The 15,406-nt window shown below is 41.6% G+C and overlaps 1 pseudogene; it reads left to right on the top strand.

The window, feature by feature from the left end:
* Nucleotides 1-14,210: 14,210 nt before the first annotated feature.
* LOC114488395 lies at nucleotides 14,211-15,126 on the top strand (annotated as a pseudogene).
* The last annotated feature ends 280 nt before the right edge of the window (nucleotides 15,127-15,406 follow it).

The raw sequence follows: 15,406 nt of genomic DNA, 5'->3' as shown, positions 1-15,406 counted from the left end.
TAGTGATAAACATTCTTCCAATCCTCTTGGGTCCATGCTCCCAGGATTAGCAGGACTGACTGAGCAGTGAGTACCGTATGCTGGCTAGTTTTGAAGAGTCCTTGACATGTTTAGAGTTCCAAAGAACAGATGAACCTGCCCTATTAAAAATAAAGTCACTTTCAAGAGGTTCTAGATAATCCGGGAGTTTGCCACATGGGAGCAACGGGCTTTCTGAAGGACATACAAGGGAACACACATGAGTCGTCATGAATGCTATTTCATTCATGGACCTTGGCAGCAGTGAAAAGCTAAATGGAAGGAAAAAAGGGAGAGACTGGCCACCCAACACTCATCCCATTTACTCCTATGCAGAACAGCAAGAAGAAAGAGGTTCATGTTATAAATGAAGAAGCAAAGGCTCAGAGGTGTATAGGAACTTGGCCAAGGTTGTGCACTGGTACAAGGAGAACCAGGATTGCAATTCAGTTCTGTCCATCTCACCAGGGACCTGGCCAACGCCTCTAACCCTCACATCTCTCTCTTCTGAAGGCCTCGTTGGGTTACTGAGCATGGACTTCTTAGTGGTCACTTGTTCTCTTACTAACTCATGGGCATTAGTTTGTCCTTGTCTAGACTGCAAACTCAAGAGAAATCAGAGGGTTTTCTTTGCATCACACATGGTGCCCATTAAAAAAAAAAGAAAAGGAAACAACAACTGCAAAAATATTTTGTTGCTCAATTCTCATGTGCTGGCAATTGCCCTCCAGACAGAGCTATTTGTACAAAGAGCCAGAGCAAAACTGAAACAGTGTTCTGACATGTGTTTAGCTCAGAGAAATCAGACATGGAGGGGAGACAGAGGTGAGCTTAGATTTAGTCCTCACTGTCATTATCTAAGAAATAAGAGAATAGCAAATTTTATTGCTTCCCTGAGCCAGTTTCCATATCTCTAAAACAACCAAATGTCTCTCGTCACATTTAGATGCTTGGAAACCAGTTAAGAGCAATATGCAGCTGGGGACCTGGTCATTGAAAATTAGCGGAGGGGAAGGAGTTGGATCACTGGCTAAGCCATTTACTGGCTGGGTGACTTTGGCAGGCTCTTAACCACTCATTGCCTTAGTTTCCTCACTTGTGAAACGAGGTGATGATGGTAGTACCTCATAAGGTGAGGAGTCATTGAGTGAATACAAATTTCCTGTACTTGGGAGTGTCTGACACATAGTGAATGCTCAATAACTTTTAGGAATTAGCATTAGTTATTATCTATATTATGTAAAGTGACCTAAGAAGGAATAAGGGGCAAGACAATATAACTGGCAGGAGAGAGGCTATTTGAGGTGGGCCTAGAAGCAGGAGGCCCCAGCAACTCCTGGTGAAGGAGACAGGATATGCACGGTTGGAAAAAGGGTGTGGCTTTCACAGAGAATTGAGAACCAATGTATTAATAACTCATTAATTAGTCATTACAGTGTCTACCTTCTACCTCTAGGAAGCCAGGGTGCGGCACAGAAGCGGCAGCTTAGGCCATTCCCATGATGCATCTGGAAGGGCCAACCCCGCACTCTGACCCGGGCAGCATCCTTGCATTTACATCCCACTTACCCACCATGAGTTAGACTCTGCACACTGGGTTCTGATTTGTCACTTTTTTAGGGTAGGATTATGTCTCTGAGTAAGCTGATTAGTGTTAGACTGATTGTTTTAAAATAACTCGAGCGGCATCTGAATTTATTTACATACATGATATTGCCTTCTATAAACACAGCTGTATGCAGAAAGAAAATGCAATGGTATTTTAGGAAGTTAAGCCAACAGTTTTGCTGTAATAAAGGCAGCCTTCTAGTCCTGGGTTCTCTTTCTTTTCTTTTCTTTCTGGATTATGTTTTTCCACGAGGGTTGGGACCAAGGACGCCTGCCCAGAAGCATCTGAGGTATGTCGCCTCAGGGATTCGAAGCTCTGGAGAACATGTCACCAGCAGGCAGAAAGTGTCTTTGGAGGCGGCCCTCCGGAGGAGAGTGAGCCGATGTTCAGTCCTGGCATGGATTTCACAAGGCCATGCCGACTTCTGTGCCAACACGGAAACTGCAGCGTTAGGACTGTGTCTAACTTCTGCCTGTGTAGAGAAAGGCTGTTTTTGATTCTGTGGCTTCCGTGTGCATTTACTGAACACCATTCTGTGTGGACAGACTCTGTGTTAGCTCTGGAGACATAGTAATTAACAAGTAAGATCGAGATCCTGCCTCATGAAACTTGAAGTCTACTGACAGAGTCTGGCCCTCAGTAAGAAGGTATGAAAATGACTTCATAATTGCAAATATGACAGGTGCCACCACATACAGGGACCCATAAGGGGACAAATACACTCAGCATGGAGGTGGGCAGGGGAGGGGGAGCTAATGGTATGGGGAACATTCCTTTGAAGAAATGGCATTTAAACTGACAAAGGGTGAATATGAATTGGCCAAATGAGGAGGCAAGGAAGGAGTGTCCTCTGGGAAGAAGAGGAATTCTCTGTGTCGCAGGAGCAGAGATGGGCTCATGTGGCGGTAGAGGGGAGAGTGAGATGAGGCTGCAGATGAAGTCAGAAGCCAGAGCACACCGGCTGCAGTTGGCCCTGGGGACTTCCACTTGACCTTGGGAATAATGGGCATCCACAGATGGGTTTCACCCATTGAGTGACATGGTCAGATCTGTGTTTCAAAAAGACCACTCCGGCTGTCAGGGGAGAGTGGATCTGTAGGAGAGCCAACAATGGCTGTGACATATAGGTCAATTGGCTCCTACAGAAATATAGGTGAGAGGGAAGGGTGATTAAGACTAAAGAAGATGGAAATACATCGTCAGATTGAGATGGAAGTTTGGGGGTTAACGGTGGGCACGTTGATTGGATGTGAGGAAAGGAAGATGGCAGGTCCAATTACCTTTTTCCTTTCTTGCCTGAGTAGCAGTATAGAATGGTGGTGCTGCTTAATGAAACAGAGAAGATAGGAGAGAACCATGTTAGGGGCGGGTCAAAGAAATGAGGAGCGCTCCTTGACTATATAAAACTGAAGATGATTACAGACTTCTCATGGAGACAGAGAGGTCTGAGAGTCCCAGGGAGGGCTTGGGCTGGCCATTTTGTTTGGAGATAATGAAACTATGCAGAATCCCAGGAGTGGATGAGATCAGCAAGGGGAAGAGTAGGTGGAAAAGAGGGGTTTGTGGAGAAAAGAGCTGCTTGGAAACATCTCTGGTCATTTCAAGGCACTGCAGGCAGTGGAAGTTTTGTTTGGGGAACAGGTCTGTGAGACAGGTTTGTGGATCATAGGGCGGGACTTGGGAACTAAGCTGTGCACACAAAGCAGGGCACCAGTTCCAAAAAGAGGATTTGCACTATTTGTCCCCAGTGCGTCACGATGCAGGAAAATGTCAGTGTTCAACCCACAAAGGATTTATGTCAGCACTTTAACGCTGCCCGTTTTTGAAATCCAGTACAGACAGGGGATTTATAAGGCTCTGGTGCTTGATCACTTTTTCGTGGAATTTTGACTGTAACACGTTATTCTTTTGATTATTTAAGCTCTTGTTATATTTTAACTTGTTGCTGAGAAGTCTTCTGGGTAAAGTGGTAACTTTCTCTAGTGCCCAGGAAAAAGGAAAGAAAAACGAGAAGGAAAAAGTTGGTGGGAGGATCGTTTTCCTCTAAACATTCCTCCATGTGAAAGTTACCTCAGTGGAATTGCTAACACATTGAAGAGGCAGCTGGGTGGCAGCAGGCATGGGTCCAACCGCGGTTCTGTCACTCACTAGCTGTGTTACCTGGAGCAAGTCACTTAACCTTTCTGTGTCTCAGCTGCCTCACCTATTAAAAAAAATAGAGAAAGTGACAGTAACCACCTCATAGGTGCTCATATAAAGATTAGGCGAGTTAACATGAAGATTTGATTGGAAGCATTTCTGACACATAGAAGTACTTCCTAAGTGTTAGTAATACTTTCACATAGGCAATAGGTGTCTGCAACAGAGAGAAGGGTCGGTGGTTCTGTAATCGATTACTGATTAATTCTGTGGCTCGGGCAGCCGTGTATCTTAGACTATATCTTCCTAGAAAGAAACAAAATGTTTATTTTATCCAAAGCTCTATAGAGACCACTTTTTTTGTTAATGTTAAAATAAAGTTGAAGCTCTGAAATATTGAAAAATATATTTTTATGAGAAAATATATTTATCACAGCTTTATGATAAAGAATCATGGTAAATAAATTTCCAATAAGTAGGAAACCATTAACATTTGGCCCATAAATGTGATGAAATATTAAATAATTAAAGTTACTTTATGTATATGTGAGTGACTATATGTCACTCAAATGCACATTTTGTATGCAAAATAGGCTGTTTTGCTAGAAAATTCAGAATTGGGCATGGGATAGAGACATTTATTGTATACTGTACATTGTCTATAATGATTAATGGGTAGTAGGATTTATTTTTTGTATATATTTCTGTGTCAAAGACAACTTGTACTTTTAGAATCAGTATAATTCATGTAAAACCTACATAAAATTCACTGATTTAGAGAATATAAATGTGTTTGATAAATGTATTCAGTTGCTTAATCATTTCTACAGTCAACATGCAGGACATCCCAAAACAGTCCCACATGCCCTTTCCAACCACCTCCCTCCTCCCACCTAGCCCCTGAAATCCACTGATTTCCTTTTCATAACTTGACTTTTACTGCCTCTAGAATTTTGTATAAATAGAATCCTACTGTATGTAGTCTTTCAGTTTTGCAGCCTTCACTTAGCATAATGAGCCATGTTGTTGAATGCATCAGTGACATGAGTTGAGTTCTTTTCCATTGCTGAGTGGTATTCCTTTGTGTGGACATATCACAATCTACTCAGCAGTAGGCAGTCATTTGGGTTGTTTCTAGTTATAGGCTATATTAAATAAAGCTGTTATGACCACTATAGTACTACCTGTGGAAACCAAGTTTTCATTTAATTGTGGTAGATATCTAGGAGTAGGATTCCTGGATTGTATGGAAAGCATGTTTTTAATTTTATTTAAGAAAATACCAAATGGCTTTCCAAAGTAGCTGTACTGTTTCACTGAGGGTTCCAGTTACTCCACATCCCCACCAATATTTGGTATTAGTGTACTTTTACATTTCAGCCATTCTACTGAATGCATAGTTGTTTCTCTTGTGGCTTTAATGTGCATTTCCCTAGTCACAAATAATGTTGAGTGTATTTTCAGGTGCATATTTGTCATTTGTATCTTTCTTCTATGGGGAAATGTTCTTTCAAATATTTTGCCATTTTTAAATAAAGTCTGCTTTCTTATTGTTGAGTTGTAAGACTTGCATTTTGATATTCTCGTTATAATTCTTTTATCGGAAATTTGTTTTATAAGTGTTTTATCCCAGTCTTAGTTTTTTTTCTTTAGATAACAAAAATTTTAACTTTGATAAAGTTTAACATCTTACTACTTTTATGCTTCACAATTTTGGTGTTCTTAACTATAAATAAAATGTCTTTAATAGGTGTAGGGTTAGAGTACTTGTCTATTTCTTCTTGAAGGAACTTGAGTTATTTTTGTCTCTCAAGTGCTTTGTCAATTTTCTCCATTATTGAATGCATTGAAATGAAATTATTCATAATATCTGCTTGTTCTGTGAATGAGTACAAGATATATTGTGATCTCCTTTTTGATACTCGGTGTTAGTAATTCACATCTTCTCTCTCTCTGGCACAGGTGCACGTGTTCGTGTGCACATGTGTGAGCGTGCAGTCTGGCTAAAGGTTTCCAATTGTATAGATCTTTTCTAAGGACCTGCTTCTTGTTTCATTGATTTTCTTTGTTGTTCTGTTTGCATTGATGAATGCTCTTATCTTTATTATTATTTTTTGCTTCAGCTTCCTTTTTAAAAAATTTGCCTTTCTTCTAATTTATTAAAGCAGATCAGCTAAGATCACTGATTTGAGATCTTTCTATTTTCTAATATAAGCTTATAATAGTATGCTTTTTTCTCTATGTACTGCTGCGACTATATCTCACAGATTCTGATATCTTATATATTCATTTCAAAATATTATCTAATTTCTCTTATGATTTCTTCTTTGGTCAATGAATTATTTAATAGTTTTTAGTTTAATTTTCTAATGTCTGAGGGTTTTCCATGTATTCTTCTGTTATTGCTAGTTTAATTCCATTGTAGTCAAAGAACATATTATACATGATTACAACTGTGTTAAATTAATTGAATTCTGTTTTATGGCCCAGAAGATAATTTGTCTTGGTGAATATTTCATGGGCACTGAAAAAGAATGTGTATTATACTGTTAATGGATGGAGTGTTCTATAAATGTCAAGGAGATCAAACTGGTTGATAGTGTTGTTTGAGTCTTCTACAGTCTTACTGATTTTCTGTCAACTTACTCTGTCATTTACCGAGACAGGAGACTTGATGTCTCCATATATAATTCTGGATTTGTCAATTCCTCATTTCAATTTTGCTTCATGTAATTTGAAGCTCTCTTTTAGGTATATATGCATTTAGGATCATTATGTCCTCTTGATGAATGGACCTGTTGACCATATGAAATATCCTTCTTTATCCTTGGTAATATTCCCTGTCCTGAAGTCTACTTTTTATGGTATTAATTTAGACTCCCCAGCATTCTTATGATTCATGTTTGCTTGGCATACCTTTTGCCATCTTTTTAACCTGTGTGTGTTTTTATGTTTGGAGTTGGATTTTTATAGAAGCGTATAATTGAGTGTGAAAGTTAATTTTATGTCAGCTTGGCTAGGCTATGGTACAAGCTGTTTGGTCAAACAGCAGTCTAGATGTAGTTGTGAAGGTAATTTTTAGATGAGACGAACACTTTAATTAATAGACTTTGAGCAAAGCAAATTACCCTACCTAATGTGGATGAACCACATCCAATCAGTTGAAGGCCTTAAAAGACGAAGGTCCCCTAAGAAAACAGTAATTCTGCCCCTAGATTTCTTTCAGATTCAGAGTTGGAACATCGTTTCTTCCCTGTGGCTCTAGCCTGTACGCCTGCCCTACAGATTTTGGACTCGCCAGCCCTCACAGTCACATGAGCCAGTTCCTTAAAGTTGATCTCTCTACACATACATCCTGGAGATGTATGTGTTTCCATGGAGAACCTGCCGAACACATTAGGTCTTGCTTTTTCATATATGACAATCTCTGACTTTTCACTGAAGTGTTTAGACACTTTACATTTAATGTAATTATTGATATGGTTGAGTTTTAATCTATCATCCTTTTATTTGTTTTATATTTAATTCTCTTCTGTTCTTTCTGTTTTCCTTCTTGTTCTGCCTGGAGTCAGTTGTCTAAGGTGAGAGGCTAAATTTTGTGGTTTCACATTAGTTAGAAATGAAAAGGAGTTACTCTGGAGTTATTCTTTATGTCAATGTCTTTCTGACAACTAATATTTTTAATCAGAAATTGTGAAGATTTTGCAAACATATAGGAATGTATAATTTAATAGTGAAAAACAAGACATATATGTGCATGTGCATATTATTGTTATTATGCCAGTTGTACAAAAACATTGTATGAAAAGATATTATGGGTCCTAATTGTGGTTGTCTTTAGATGCTAAGACTATGTAAGATGTGTTTCATCCTTTGTACTTTAAGATTTTTTTTCCTAATATTTTATAATGGGAATTTAGAAATTTCTTTTCTGTTGTCTATGAGGTAAACTTTACCTCATAAATAGAAAACAGCATGATGATTACCAAAGTGAAATGGGGGTGGGGGGACATGGAAGAGGATAAAGGAGGGATAAAGGGTGGTGGAAGGAGAATTGACTTGGGGTGATGAACACATAATACAATATACAGATGATGTGTTATAGAATTGTACCCCCGAAACGTATATAATTTTATTAACCAATGTTATATCAGTAACTTAAATTAAAAATGAAATAATTAAATGCTAAAAAATAATTGTGAAGTAGAGAAGTCTCATCTACAAAAGAATTATATGTACATGAATTAACATGCACACTCGGATTATCTTTTTATGTACCCTACCCTGGGCTTAGCAGTTTCTCCTTATATTTATTTCCAAATATAATAAACATAGATTAAATAAAATAATAAGACTATCAAGATGCAGGTAGAAGTCTAAGATACAGGAAATGAAATGGGTGATGAGGATATGGGTTGAATGGAGAATGACTAGGGAGCATGAAAAGGAAGCAATGTAATTTTAGCAGAAAACTAGACTAAGGGAAGCTTTGGATATTGAACAAAACTTAGCTGTGAGCTTACTGGCAGCCAAAACAAAGAGGGAAATAGTGGTATTTGGAGCTCTCAGAGATAAACCAGAAGTTATTTCATCTAGAGGAAACTTTTTTCAATTTTATTTTTTCCAGTTCTGACTTCTAAAAGAATATTTATCAAAGAAACATCCAACAGATAGAAATATTGTGCTCAGCTTTTTGAGCACAAAAGAGAATTCTAGGCAGAGACATTTGCCTGGATGGAACTGGGCTCCTAGAGAACCATGAGGACACAAACAGAGACCTGGGACCGTTTCAGACCAAAACAAGACGGTGTGTGATTGACCTCAAAGCCAAAAGCCTGCTAGATTCCAGCTGAAGGCTGCTCTTTGGTTCTTAACGGGCGGGAGAGCATGGATAGGCACAGGGGAGGAAAGGCATCATCGTAAAGGAAATGTACAACGCAGAGCGAGGCAAGGAGGAAGATCCCGGCACTGCACATGGCCTAGCAGGCTAGGCATTGAGTGTGACTACTGGGGAAAAGATGGATACAGGGAAGTAAACCCACCAGTGCTTAAATGGGAGATTATTCCATCCAGGGCACACCATGAGTCCTGAATTTCATGGTGGAGAAAGCATGGACAGTACACTTCTGCTATCTTGGCTAAATAAAAGAATTAAAGAAAAGACATTGAATGCCCACCTCCTTGAGGTTTTAATAGGATTGAATAGAGTTTAATATAGGGCCTAGCACAAATAACACCTTCTTTTTGTCACAAGTCTATTTTTTACAAAATCATAAGCATGTAATTCTGTAACATAACAATATCACACTGAAGCACACCATATGACATTTTAGGTGAAATGTTCAAATTAAGACTATAAATTTTGACACCCATAGTATTACCCTACCAATCACACTCAAGCAGGCGTTACTTCTGCCACTATATACCAGATTCTGTCCTATGCATTAAAATGTTTTGTTCCATTTTAAAGACAATGTAAAATTTCACATACAGGAGGTATTTTTACAACCATACATACTCTTCATAAGTTACAACATGTTGATACAACAAGGTGTTTTTGGCCAGCAGAGATAAGACTCAGAATTTCTAATAGAATGTTCCCTGACCCAGAGACAGCCATTTAGCATAGAAATGTTATTTTTGTCAATTACTCCAAAGAGGAGTTTGGGTTTGTTGGAAGGGCTGGGAAGACAGCAGGAAGGATGAAGTTTCTAATCTGGGTCTTATATGAACCTGAGTTTGAGAGCCTATGAACGGAGAGTTGAGGGCCTGAAATATACACGCTGTCCATGTGTGTGTGTGTGAGAGAGAGAGAGAGTTGTTGGTATTGCTTTTGTGTTTGAGTCCTCTGGGAAGAAGCAAAATAAAAACTGCGAAGTTCCTTTGAAGAGCAGTGACCACCTTTGACCCTTGTATCAGCCAGGGTCTAGTCAGGAAAACACAAACCACACTGGGTGTTTTAGCTAAAGAATTCAATACAAGAACTTGATTACACAGGCATGGGAAGACTTAAAAGGCAAAAGCAGGAATACTGAGGTCATAGCAATAATAACCGTATGAGGCTACCACACCTAGGGCCGGGGAACAAAGGGTAGTTATTAGGGATTTCAGAATCCAGGAGCTCAGGGGAGGAGCCTGGTGGAGCACAGGCTTGTGAGGAGCAGTTGGTTCCCAGCTTGTGGATGGGGGAGGACCCCTCGGAGCTGAGACTCAGAAATCTGGGGAAGCAGTATTGCCCGTTGGCATTCCTACCTCTGACAGAACACAATAAGGTTGCCTCTGGGAGTTCTCCCAAGGCTGGAGACTGGAGTTGATGGCTGCTGGAGGATGAGGTACTATTGCCAAGGTGAAGAGGGGCTGAGAGGAACAGCAAGCCAGGAGAAGATAGCAAATCCCTTCTCCCTCCATCGCCTTGCAGTCTGCCACTTGTGCCCCCTATAGGCAGAGCCCAATGTGGACCCCGCTGCAGGGATGCGGAGCCCCAGCCTCACAGAGGGAAGGGAGAGTCAGGGGCTCTGAGTGAGATACGGCAAGCATCACAACCACATTCCTTCCCAGGATCTCACAAAGGCCAGCACAGGGTGGGGATGCTCCCCGGCTGCATGGAAATGAACAGTCACTGGGTTATTTTGAGGAATGACTATAGGTTTTGTGCTGAGATGGAAACATTCATGTTTCTTACTTGATTTTATCCTTACAATGACCCAAGGGGTGAATGTTATTTCTGTTTCACAAATGGAGTATTTGAAGCTCAAAGAATACAAAGCAAGAAGTGGGGAGAGGCAGGAGACAGACAGACCTTAGTGACTGCAACATTATTCCTTCTCTACCGACTGAAAACTCTCTCTACACCCTCTTTGGTCATACTAACGCCACATAGACATCAATCGAGAAATCACGTCTTCCCCACAAATGTGTAAGTTCTATGAGGTCAGTGCTGCACAGAACTTTGCTGGAAGCTATACCCAGGTAACTAGCACAGTATATGTGTGTGCACGTATATGCACACACACATTCAGTATATATTTATTGGAAAAACAAATGAATATGTTTAATTTCCTTTAGCCTTCTTTAGTACTATATGAAAATACATCCAGGTATAATTGACACCCAAACATTTAAAACTTATGTGTAATGCCAGTGTATGTCTAAAATGCATTTCATCACTGCACAAAGCAAAACAAATGCTTTTAAAGGCAGAGGGGAGCGCGTGGCATGGACATGCCTGTCTTTCCCTCTTCTGAGGGACTGCATGTAGTTTTAAAATGAGACAAATGTGAATACATATCTGGTCTGTGAATTAACTATCCCATTAAACTATGGTCACTTCTTCCCCTTCCCCCACCCAGCCCCCACCCCCAGCGCAGCCTATCATTAGCCGCTATCTGGAATCGACAGTAGAGTAATTTGAACTCTGGTTCCCAAGGGCCTATTCTTTTACTTCCTGCTGTAGGAATACGGTGTGTATTGATTAGATATCAGACCGTAATGGGCTTCCAATCTCTCTGCCTTAAGATATATGATGGAGATGACAGGAAGCAGATACCCTGTTACTACTTGTAAATAGTCTGGTTGAGCAAAATGGTTGGTAACCACTTCAGTGCCGGGCACTTTTACCAGCAGAAAGAAGTGACTTGATCACTTTTCCACCATAACTGTTTTTGGAAAGAGGAGGCATGGGATTTCCTTGTGGGGCCAAAGCCACTGCCCGGGACTGTCGTCAACTCTAGGAACTCGGCGAGCGAGGAGGAGTTAACCCTTGGGGCCTCGTTCAAATTGCTCCGACAGGAAACCAGCAGCAGGCCTAGGCCGTTCGCCCCCGTGTGGCTGCTGCAAGGACTGAGCGGTCGGAGGCTAAGCGGATGCCAGGGCAAGGCCCCTTCCCTTATGAGCAAGATCCGGAGCCAATTATTCCAGGAGCCTCAGTTTCCTCGTCCGTAAAATGGAGGAGATACTCCCATTCGCAGCACAGTTGCCAAGACTGAGTAGGACTATGTAGTCGGAGTAGCTGAGGCATAGCCTGGAGCCTGGTTGATTCTGCTGCTTTCTACCACTCCAGCCCTGCCCCTAACATAAAAGGTTTCCCATGGCTGCGGTTCTACCAGCACTTTGGACTGAGGAAACTGTGGTCACACACGGTGTGACAGAATCCAGATCCCAAAGAGCACACAGTGGTGGCATTTGCAGGCAAATGGACTGAAAGTCCCCAGCTGAGCCGAACTTTCTCTGGTACTGGAGCAAATGCTGGGTCTACTCTGCTGATGGCAGCCTGGCCCAGGCTCTGCAAAGCCCCTGCTTGAAGCTGACCTAGGCTTGTGGTGCGACATTGGAGTGAGTAGGACCCTGACTCACGAAGCTTGAAAACTGAAAGGTAGATACAAAATTGACTGGTGACATCTTCCTCTCCCTTTGGCCCCGCAGACTCCAAGGAAAAGCTTCAGCCCTGCCCTCCCCGATACAGGTTGGATTTTTCACAGACCGGGTGTCTTCTATCGGATCATCAACTTCCTTCCCTTTTCTTATCAGGAAAGATGACTCAAACGTACATTCAAGAAGGATTTCGAAGAATGACTGTAAACTTTTAAGGGGGAATAAAATGTGAGTTTATACATTTTTAATTACACCAGGCCTAAAGCTCATTCTCATTTATTACCAGCGGTATCAGCCACTTATCTGCCACTTCTCTAATCTTTGCCCTGCAAACAGACCTGACCCCTGGTCAAGTAAGATAAATGGAGACTAAAAATGGCTACCTGCTGGTAACTATTGGAAAAGAAGGGAACAAAACACCAGGAGGTCAAGGGAATTCTGGATTCGTTCCCATCCTGTCTACAGCCATCACTTCTGTGGACGAAGACAAAAAATCGAGTGGCCCCAACCTCCTCCTTTGCTAACATTTCCCCATTTCTCCTTCCTCCCCTGCCCCCATGAGAATGAGGAGATCAATAAAACCAGCTTTGAGAGAGGAAGGAACCGATCCCTGGGCAGGTATCAAATGCCGTATCTCTGGAGCACGTGGAGAAGGGCCAGTGTGCGGTTCCAAAAACACCAAACTCACATTATTGGCTTCATCAGCATTGTCCCTTCTAGAGGTTGCTCTTAGTTAGCCCAGGGAAGGATTGGAGAAAAGAACTGTGACTGTTACCTTCAGTGCAGAGGGGTCTGGCAAAGAAAGTAGCAGAGACACACATATTGACAGGCGCCATTCAGAGAATGTTCTATTCACGCAAGGCCCCGCACTAAGTTCCTGAGGTTCGATATCTCATTTCTTCCTTGCAACAATTCTTTGAAGACAGTCTGCCTATTCCTGTTCTACAGATGAGGATGACTGCGGTTTAAAGAAGTCAGGGAGCTTGTCCTTGTTTGCAGAGTTGGTAATTGCAAATGCCGATTTCACACAGAGATCTGTTCTACCCTCCCTGTCCCACATCCGAAAGGAAGGCTACCCCTGGATCCATCAGCAGAATAAAGGAGGAGGTGCAAAAAAGTGATCTAATCTAGCCCCTCAAAACATCAATTTCAGAGAGGGAAAGCAACTGGCCCAACGTCACACAGCAGCACTACGACCCGATCCTCCAGTTCTGGACAGCCAGCCCCAAGGCCTTGCCGAAGTGAAAACACGCTTGTCTGCTATACCTGCACCCCTGTCCTAGACACAAGCAGGAACTATATGACTCCTCAATAACAGAGACCTGTGAGGGCCAAAAATGGGGAGAGAGTTTGACATAACAAAAGAGAATTTCACAGGTTATTTCATTTATTCCACACATTTTTTATTGAACACCTAATGTATACAGAGCACAGTTAAGTTTGCTTGTGTGTGTGTATGTCTTATGTTCAAGTAGCTCTCCTGGAGACAAACATGAGCTTATAAGTAAAATGAAGTAAATAAGATTTTAAAAATGATAAAAACTGCAACTTTTTGTAGGCAAGCATTACTAATCACAGCACCAAAATATACATAAATATACATTTGCTTTAGTGTTTATCTTGATTACCCAATAGGTTCCTTGTAGTATTGAAGTAATCAAGTTTTTTAATTCACTAGTTATAAAAGTATATAAAAAAACGAAAATAAAAGCACTCCTAAATTGGATGTTCTTACCTAGGAGTAAAATGCTGAGTAATTTAGAAAGAAGGAAATAATGACACTATCATTTGCTAAGTGCTTACCCCGGGCCAGGCATTCCACAGACATTACCTCATTTAATCCTCTTGACACTCTTGCAAGGTATTATTATCTCCATTCTACAGATGGAGAAACTAGAAGAGCAACAAAATCTCACGAAAACTGAAACCCAGACAGCGAAGGAATAGCCGAGTTCATTGCAAAGCTGATATTGTAGGGAAGGTACCTCCCCACTTACAAGAAGATTGTTAAAGCCATATAATAATGATAAAATTGAAATGATAAAGAATAGTTATCATACATTGAGCACTTACAATGTATCAGGTGAGTGCTTTGCTGAGCACTTTTCAGACTTTAACCTGTTTGATCATCACAACAAACCCAGGTGGGAAGTGCTATTACTATCTCCATTTTACAGACGGGGGAACAAAAGCACAGACGGGGTAGGTAACCTTTCCGGGGTCGCACAGCTAGTACATGACAACGCCAGGAATCAAAGCCACTCAGTGCAACTCTAGCTCCACACTCTTAACTATGATGCTGTATCGGTTTTTTTTTTTTTTTCAGTAAGAAACATACAGTTCGGCTGCACAGCTGTTTGGTGGTCCTAGGCCTGGTTGAACTGGTTAATGGCAGGAGGCACTCTCAGACGCTTATAGAGAATAGCCCTTTGTGCTCAAGCTGGCCCACAAGTACCGACCAGAGACAAAGCAAGAAAAGAAACAGAGATTGCTGGCCCCGGGCTGAGGAGAAAAGCTCCCTGCGTAGGGGGTGACCCCACCAAGAGCCCACCTGTCCTTCGAGCAGGGTCACCACCCTGGTGGAGGACAAGAAGGCCCAGCTGGTAGTGATGGCACATGACGTGGACCCCATTGAGCTGGTGGTCTTCCTGCCTGCCCTGTGCTGGAAGATGGGGGTCCCCTACTGCCTCATCAAGGGGAAGGCCAGGCTGGGGCGTCTGGGCCATAGGAAGCCCTGCACCACCGTCGCCTTCACACGGGTTAACTCGGAAGACAAAGGAGCTCTGGCTCAGCTTGTGGAAGCCATCCTGACCAATTACAACAGCACATACGGTGAGATCTGCCGCCACAGGGGAGGCAACGTCCTGGGTCCCAAGTTGGCAGCTCATGTCACCAAGCTAGAAAAGGTCAAGCTAAGGAACTGGCCACCAAGCTGGGCTGAGTGTGCACTGTGGTTTCTGTACATAAAAGTAATAAAAACTCTCCTTTGGGAAAGAGAAAAAAGAGAAATACAGTTCATCATGGGTAAGTGTGTTATCCCTAAATATGGTTTTATATGCTAGGTCAAAAAACACCAGAAGGATGTAGGGGGAAGAAAAGCTAAACATCAGAGAACAATGAAATCAAGAATTCTGGAAATATCAAAATATCACAGTTATCACTGACTTCAGTCAATGCAAATATGGTTGAAATGGGAAGCAATGCCCAAGATTTTGTTTTCGCTTGGGAATCAGGTGAATTTTTACCCTTTGGCACATAATTGTATTATTT

Source organism: Phyllostomus discolor, chromosome 12 (assembly GCF_004126475.2).
Source record: "Phyllostomus discolor isolate MPI-MPIP mPhyDis1 chromosome 12, mPhyDis1.pri.v3, whole genome shotgun sequence".
NCBI classification, from domain to species: Eukaryota; Metazoa; Chordata; class Mammalia; order Chiroptera; family Phyllostomidae; genus Phyllostomus; species Phyllostomus discolor.
Note: the sequence above shows the minus strand (reverse complement) of the source record. Positions and strands in the feature narration are given on the sequence as shown.